The sequence below is a fragment of the Lycium ferocissimum genome, chromosome 12 (genome assembly GCF_029784015.1).
Source record: "Lycium ferocissimum isolate CSIRO_LF1 chromosome 12, AGI_CSIRO_Lferr_CH_V1, whole genome shotgun sequence".
In the NCBI taxonomy this organism is placed as follows: Eukaryota; Viridiplantae; Streptophyta; class Magnoliopsida; order Solanales; family Solanaceae; genus Lycium; species Lycium ferocissimum.
In genome coordinates, this window is record NC_081353.1 from 20,214,349 (window position 1) to 20,221,016 (window position 6,668).

The window sequence follows — 6,668 nt, forward strand, 5'->3', positions numbered from 1 at the left end:
CGTCGCTTCGTTTGACTTCCGAACCTTGTAGAACCTTCTTGGCACTTGTATAATACTTCATTAACCATCTAGGGAGCCTTATATCTCCTCCTCAAGATGCTACTAACTCAACATTAGCTTGGTTGTTACCAAACCTTCCCGAACACAACTTATACTTCACTTTCTTCAATGAACTTAGATTCACCGATTCATATAGCTTAAAAATCTTGTAGTACGCACTCTAAGGCTATTAAGTACTATCCTTAAGGTCATATGGACTCCATGTTCTCCCTGAGCTCGCATTAATCCATTCACAACACCTCACCACAAAATGTCTGAGGTGTAACAGAGACCCCCAATGGGAATTCCAAGGTCACGAGTGCATTCGTAGTGTGTTTTTATATATGTCTACATATCCGGTTTGTGAGGAGATGGTCTCGGATGATAATCAAAATTTTTGGTGAATTGTGAAACTTGAAGTTTAATATTCTGGTGTCTGGTGTCCGCTATGGCGACACTATTATCGCTATAGCGGCACCACAACTGCCGCAAGAGCGACGTAGTGAGAATCTGGGTAGACCGCCATAGCGGTCTGAAAAACTGCCCAAGCAGTTTGGCCATAGCCGCCCCGATGCCACGGAAGCTGTGATGACTGAATCTGTGACTTAAAAGTGATTAAAACCCCTAACCTCTCGTCATTGTTTTCTGTTCATACCTTAAAGATTGGGAGGCGATTTTTATAAGGCTTTGGATATTTCTTCACAAAGGTAATTTCCTTGGTCTTAGAATCCTCCAATTACTTCTATTACTCCATAATGTAAGGCTAGAATCCCTAGAATCAAGAGGAATCAATTTGGGTTTTTCATGAAAGTTCATAAAAATGGTTTAGACTCTCTAAGTTGTTTATGTTGATGAAACTTGGTTGGGTTATTATAGAATTTGTTATATCTATGATTGTTAATCATGAATCTTCCACTATTAGTGATATTTTTGAATCCGAAAGTTAGGGTTTATACCCAAAATTGGGGGGTTTCACTTAGAATCCGAATTTGATTATTTCATGAGTTAATCTAGCTTCTAATTGATAGGAATTGATCACCTAGAACATTAATTTCATGTTGAGACCTATAGTTTCCTAATTTCACCTTTCTAGTTCATAAACCTCATTCCATAGTTTGGGATTTGGGTATTGAATAGAAGTAAGGTTTGAATGATGTTCTTCTTGATTCTAATTTCATGATTTGGATATAATTAGGCTTCCATTATCTCGAGTCTCAAAGGAAGGGGAAGACCAAGATTTGATTCGGTGCTTTACTTTATTTGGTATTGAGATGAGATTGTGATTTCATTGTGGCTTATTATGTAGCCTTATTATTGACATTACTTGTGTGCCCTGGGTGGTACTGTTGGGATTGAATTGATTGTTGACATTACATTGCATCGTATTCATACTCATTTCCATGATTCATTGATACTGCATGGTTATATTACTGATGATGGAAGTGAGAGGGTGTAGCCTCCGAGGTTTATGTCGGAGAGCGTAAAAGAACGATGAAAGTTCGTGATCCAAGGTCATTTACCCAAGCAGACTGAGTGTACGTTGCCCGAGGTTTCTTGTCAGGAACAATTGAGTGTCCAATGCCCGAGGTCTTTGCCGGGATCGTGAGAGTGGTACATGAACTTCGCGGGTTCCCCATGGGTTGTGCTGTCGAGATGTGATGTTCCATCGTCGGAGTACATGTGTACGACGCATATGCATTGCATTCATCATACATATATTGTTGCATTGCATTGTACCTTTGATTTCTGATGACTTGTAGTTATACTATTGTGATGTACCGGTTCTGATTTATTAGACTGAGACTTAGCACAGTTGGGCTTAGATGCTATAACATTGGTGATGACTTTCTGTGATATTCGGATTGATTATACTGAGACTTGGCACAGTTGGGTTTAGATGCTATAACATAGGTGACGACTTGTACTATGGATACAGATTCGTGTTGACTTGTACTTGTTGGTTTATGTGTTTATCTTGCATTATTTTCTTTATATAAGTTAGCTAGTCTTAGTCGGCCTATGATACCTACTAGTACTTGTTGTTTGTACTGACCTTCACTTGCTGCATTCTTTTATGAATGTAGAATACCAGGAGGGGTGGACTTCTACTCCTCGTCGCTGAGCTTCGAGTTAGCTGATTCAAGTCTTTCAGGGTGGGCACGAGGACGTTCGCTGCCCGAAGACTCTTCCTTTATTATGTCTTTATTTCCATTCCTGAGACCTGATTTTGAGACTATTGATGCATTACTATCATTCAGACCTGTAGTATTTAGTTAGTTGCTCTTGTGTGACCAGACAAGATACTGGGGTGTATTTCTCTTATTTTCGTATTTTTTTATATTAATATCATGAGACTTACGTTATTCTATCTTCTTCTGCTTATTTATTTATTTATGATTGTTGGGATAAGGGTTCACTTACTGAGGTGGGAAAGGTAGGTGCCCGCACAACTTAGTGAAATTGGGTCGTGACAAGTTGGTGCTCGAAGCCTAGGCTACCGGTCTATAATACGAAGAGCGTGTCTAGTAAAGTCTCGTGGATCGATGCGATGAGCTCCGTATCTATCTACGAGAGGCTATAAGACATTTTAGGAAAATTTCAATTCTTTCATTCTCTCGTGCGACTTAATTCATATTGGTATCTAGTCGATTCCAATTAGTATCTGAACTTTCTTGTCTTAATCACCTACGGAGGGTGGAAACTCTTATCGCAATTCTTATGCGAATGGTCGATCTATGACGTATTGTGGTATGGTACGAGATGTGTTGTTCTGATTCAAACGCGTGATCAATTTCAGTCTCTAGTTATGACCTAAGGATTCGATTGTGTGGAGTCGCGATTAGACTCGGTTGTTGTTTGGAGTTGCGATTAGACTCGGTTTTTTTATGGAGTCACAATTAAACTCGTTTATTGTGCGAGTTCGTGAGAAATGGGAAGGCTAGTTCAGAGGGTTACATGGTCTCCTTGTTTTAGTGTTGGATTGCTCGGAAGTGACAAAATGCATTGGTGGCTTAATAATTGTGGGTTGCTCGATGATATGATCAGTTTGGGAAAACTTCAGCTTCGTCGAGCTTTATGATGGTGTGCGTGACAACGGTGTACCAATAGCTGAAGTCGATTCAACAATAGCATGTAGAGTATTAGACATCGGTATGTGAGGACTAGTGTAAGTTCGGTAATGACCATCGAACTTAGGAAAACGTATGGTATTCACGTGTATAAAGAAAATAAGTTGATAATAAGGACATGAAGGAAGACTTTTGTAAAAGTGTGTAGCGAAGTGAGACTTTATAGAATATCTTAGACATGAGTACTTTCGTGAGATTGGGAAGGGAAATATTGGTATCTGACATGGTTGTCGGGATAAGATTGCAATTGATACGAGAGTGATTTTCGTGTTCGGTTGTGAAAGGTAAAGAGGGTTTGGCATGACAGAATGGTACCAATGGAAGTGGTTGCCTGAGCTACGGTTATTATGGAGTATTGAAGCTTGTGCAAATAATTAGGCATGGTTTGGTAACGGTCATAGTTACAGGTTCACGTGATATCTTGGGGATATGGTACTAAAAGTCATTCTTGATATAAGCTTGCTGATGTTAAAGGACTACTCTATTTTAAGTGAATGCTATGGGCACATCGTTTGATCGGTAAATTTGACTGAATTGAATGCTTCTGAGGAGCTAGTAATCGACTGATAGAAATGACTTCAATTATGGGCGAATGCGATGAGTTAATGATTTGATGAGTTACGAGTTGTCTCACTTAGATTTGAGGAGAAATATTGATATTGTTTTGTGCTTCATTTGGCTCAGATGGATGATTAGTTAGAGGATCGAGTGGATTTGAGTGTTTGTTAGTTGATAGTGATAAAAGTGATTTGAAATGAAACACGGGAATAGAAGGATTACAATGAGGCATCTTGCTATCTGGTTCGGGGGATCAAGGTTCATAAGACTTGAGGTGAGGTAATATGGATACTTGAGTCATGTTGGATTACGGTGGCATTATATTATAACTTTCAGAAAAAAAGTGACCGATGAGGTTGATTGGTGTCTTCGAGGTAAAGGGCAGAAAGAAAATAGTGGAAACAAGAGCTAGTGATGTGATTGCATAATGTAGAGTGGGCTTGAGAGTTTATGGATGAGCTGGTATGTTACACCTTGTAGTTTCGTATATTAAGATTCGAATTACCCTTCAGGAGGTACACGAGATTAGATGCGCTTTTTTATGTTTATAAGGGTTTGAGTCCATATAATAAGTTGTGGAAGGATTGGAGGGCAAGTAAATCAAGGAAATAAAGCTTGTTGGATTTTGGAGGAAATAGGAGGGGTAATTTTGCCCCTACTTGAGGAAGGAATATCTTATGGTATACGAGGAGTTTTGAAGTGAAATAAAAGCCTAAATAGAAGTTCGGGAAGTATAGTTTCCAACGCAACAAACCGTGTGTCGATCCGACATCGGAATAGGGAATTATGAGAATTTTAAGACAGGCTGCCAGAGCATAGATTAGCTCTGCGTGAACGCGCTTGTGGGTGGCGCGAACGCGCAGCGGAGACAGGGGACAACTCAGCATGAACGTGCCCCAAGGTGGTGCAAACGCGCTGAGTAATATTTAGGTAGGTTGAGGCAGAATCTGGAACATTATAAAAGGGGGCTCACCCCTCATTTTTCATTCCAAAATACCCCAAAACTCTCTCTAATCTTCTGGAAAATTCTCTCAACTTTGATACACCAAATTTTAGCCCAAATCAAGTTTAATCTCCGATTTCGGGTTCGGACAGCGTATAGCCGCGATTATAGTTTCATTTTGCGTTGGAGTTGGCTTGGTTCCAAAGTGAATATTGAAGATTTTCCTATTCTAGAAAAGATAAGGTATGAATCTCTCTTATTTAATATTGATTTAAGGATATTTAAGAGAATAAGAGCTATGGATTGTGGTGTTGGTATTGTTGGATTGTGGATTGAAGTTGAAGAAAATTTTGGATGAAATTATACATAGTTATCTTGTAGAATCTTAAGGTTATTGTTGTTGATGTTGTTGGTACTATTTGGGAGTTGTTTTGGTATTTGGAGGAGGTAAAGAATATAAGGAAAATGCTGCCCAAATTTTTGTAACCCAAATTAGTCTTCAATAACTAGTACGAATAAGTTGATGGGAAAGTACGATTAAAGATGCATTTATCGTTATATATAGGGTTGGGTGAAGGGCAGGTACCGAAGTAAAGGATTTCTTGAGTGGTAGCTTGGCGAATAAGGTATGTAAGGCGTTTGTTTCTCTCTTTCCTTGGCACGAATCCAACTAGAGCATGAATATGAACGTTCCATAATAAAATTCACTCCATTCCTATGTCATGTAGCTCAAATCTTAATATCTTAATTAGTTGATGGATTCTTGGCATATTGTCATGTTTATCATCGTTAAGTTATTTCTTTGGATTCGACACGAATTCCATAGTATAAATCGGAGGTTATCGACCTTACGTCACTCCGATAAAGTTGTAGCTTTCATATGAGCCTTCATGCATATTATTTACAATATGTAGATGCATATTATATCTATGGATCGGGCCGTACGTTCCTCGGCACTAACATATTATATCTATGGATCGGGCCGTATGTTCCTCGGCACTAACATATTATATCTATGGATCGGGCCGTACGTTCCACGGCACTAACATATTATATCTATGGATCGGGCCATACATTCCTCAGCACTAATATATTATATCTATGGATCGGGCCGGGGTTCCTCGTGACCAACATATTATATTTATGGATGGGGGTACATTCGCTCCTCGCACTAATATATATGGATCGGTACACGTTCCGCAACACTAACATTTATATGATATACATATACACATATGTGCTTACTTATATATGATTTTTAAGATTCATGCATTGCATATTGTATGTTCTCAGCAGACAGGTTACCTCTACTCTCTTTATATTTCCGTCCTACCTATGTTATTGCTTCCAGCCTTACATACTCTGTACTGACATCCCATTGCACGGGATGTTGCATTTCGTGCTGCAGGCTCTAACAAAGTTATTGGAGAGCATGCGTAGTAGGACTTCCAGCTTCAACGGTGTCAGTAGGACTTCCAGCTTCAGCGGTGTCAGCAAGTACCACTACTCCGGACTTGCTATGTTTTGGTACTTTTAAGTTAATGTAATAAATGTTTATATGTACATTCTTAGAGGCTCATAGACACAGTGGGGTATGTATGTATTGTATATGGTCAGGTTGGCATTGTCTTGGTCTGTGATGCCTAGCCGACTTTATGATATCATCACACCTAACCGCATTAGGGTGTGATGAGCCACCGGCCCGCTACCTAGAGCCGAGCGAACCCGTGACTCTTATTACATACGCAACACTTTGCTCTTCCCAAATTAATAAAGATGATATACTTACTACGACTTTCGAAATATTCTTTTTCGTTGCTTTCAAATCATACAAAAATTTGGGAAACAAAAGACCTCGTATCTAACACAAAAAGACACGTCTTTAATTTGGGGCATTTTCCGAACCCCAAACCAAAACCGGGTATTTGCCCAAAATCTCCAACTCCGTCCGGAAAAACATCAAACTTTGACTCGGCAACCTCCCAGGAAAAAAGTGGAAC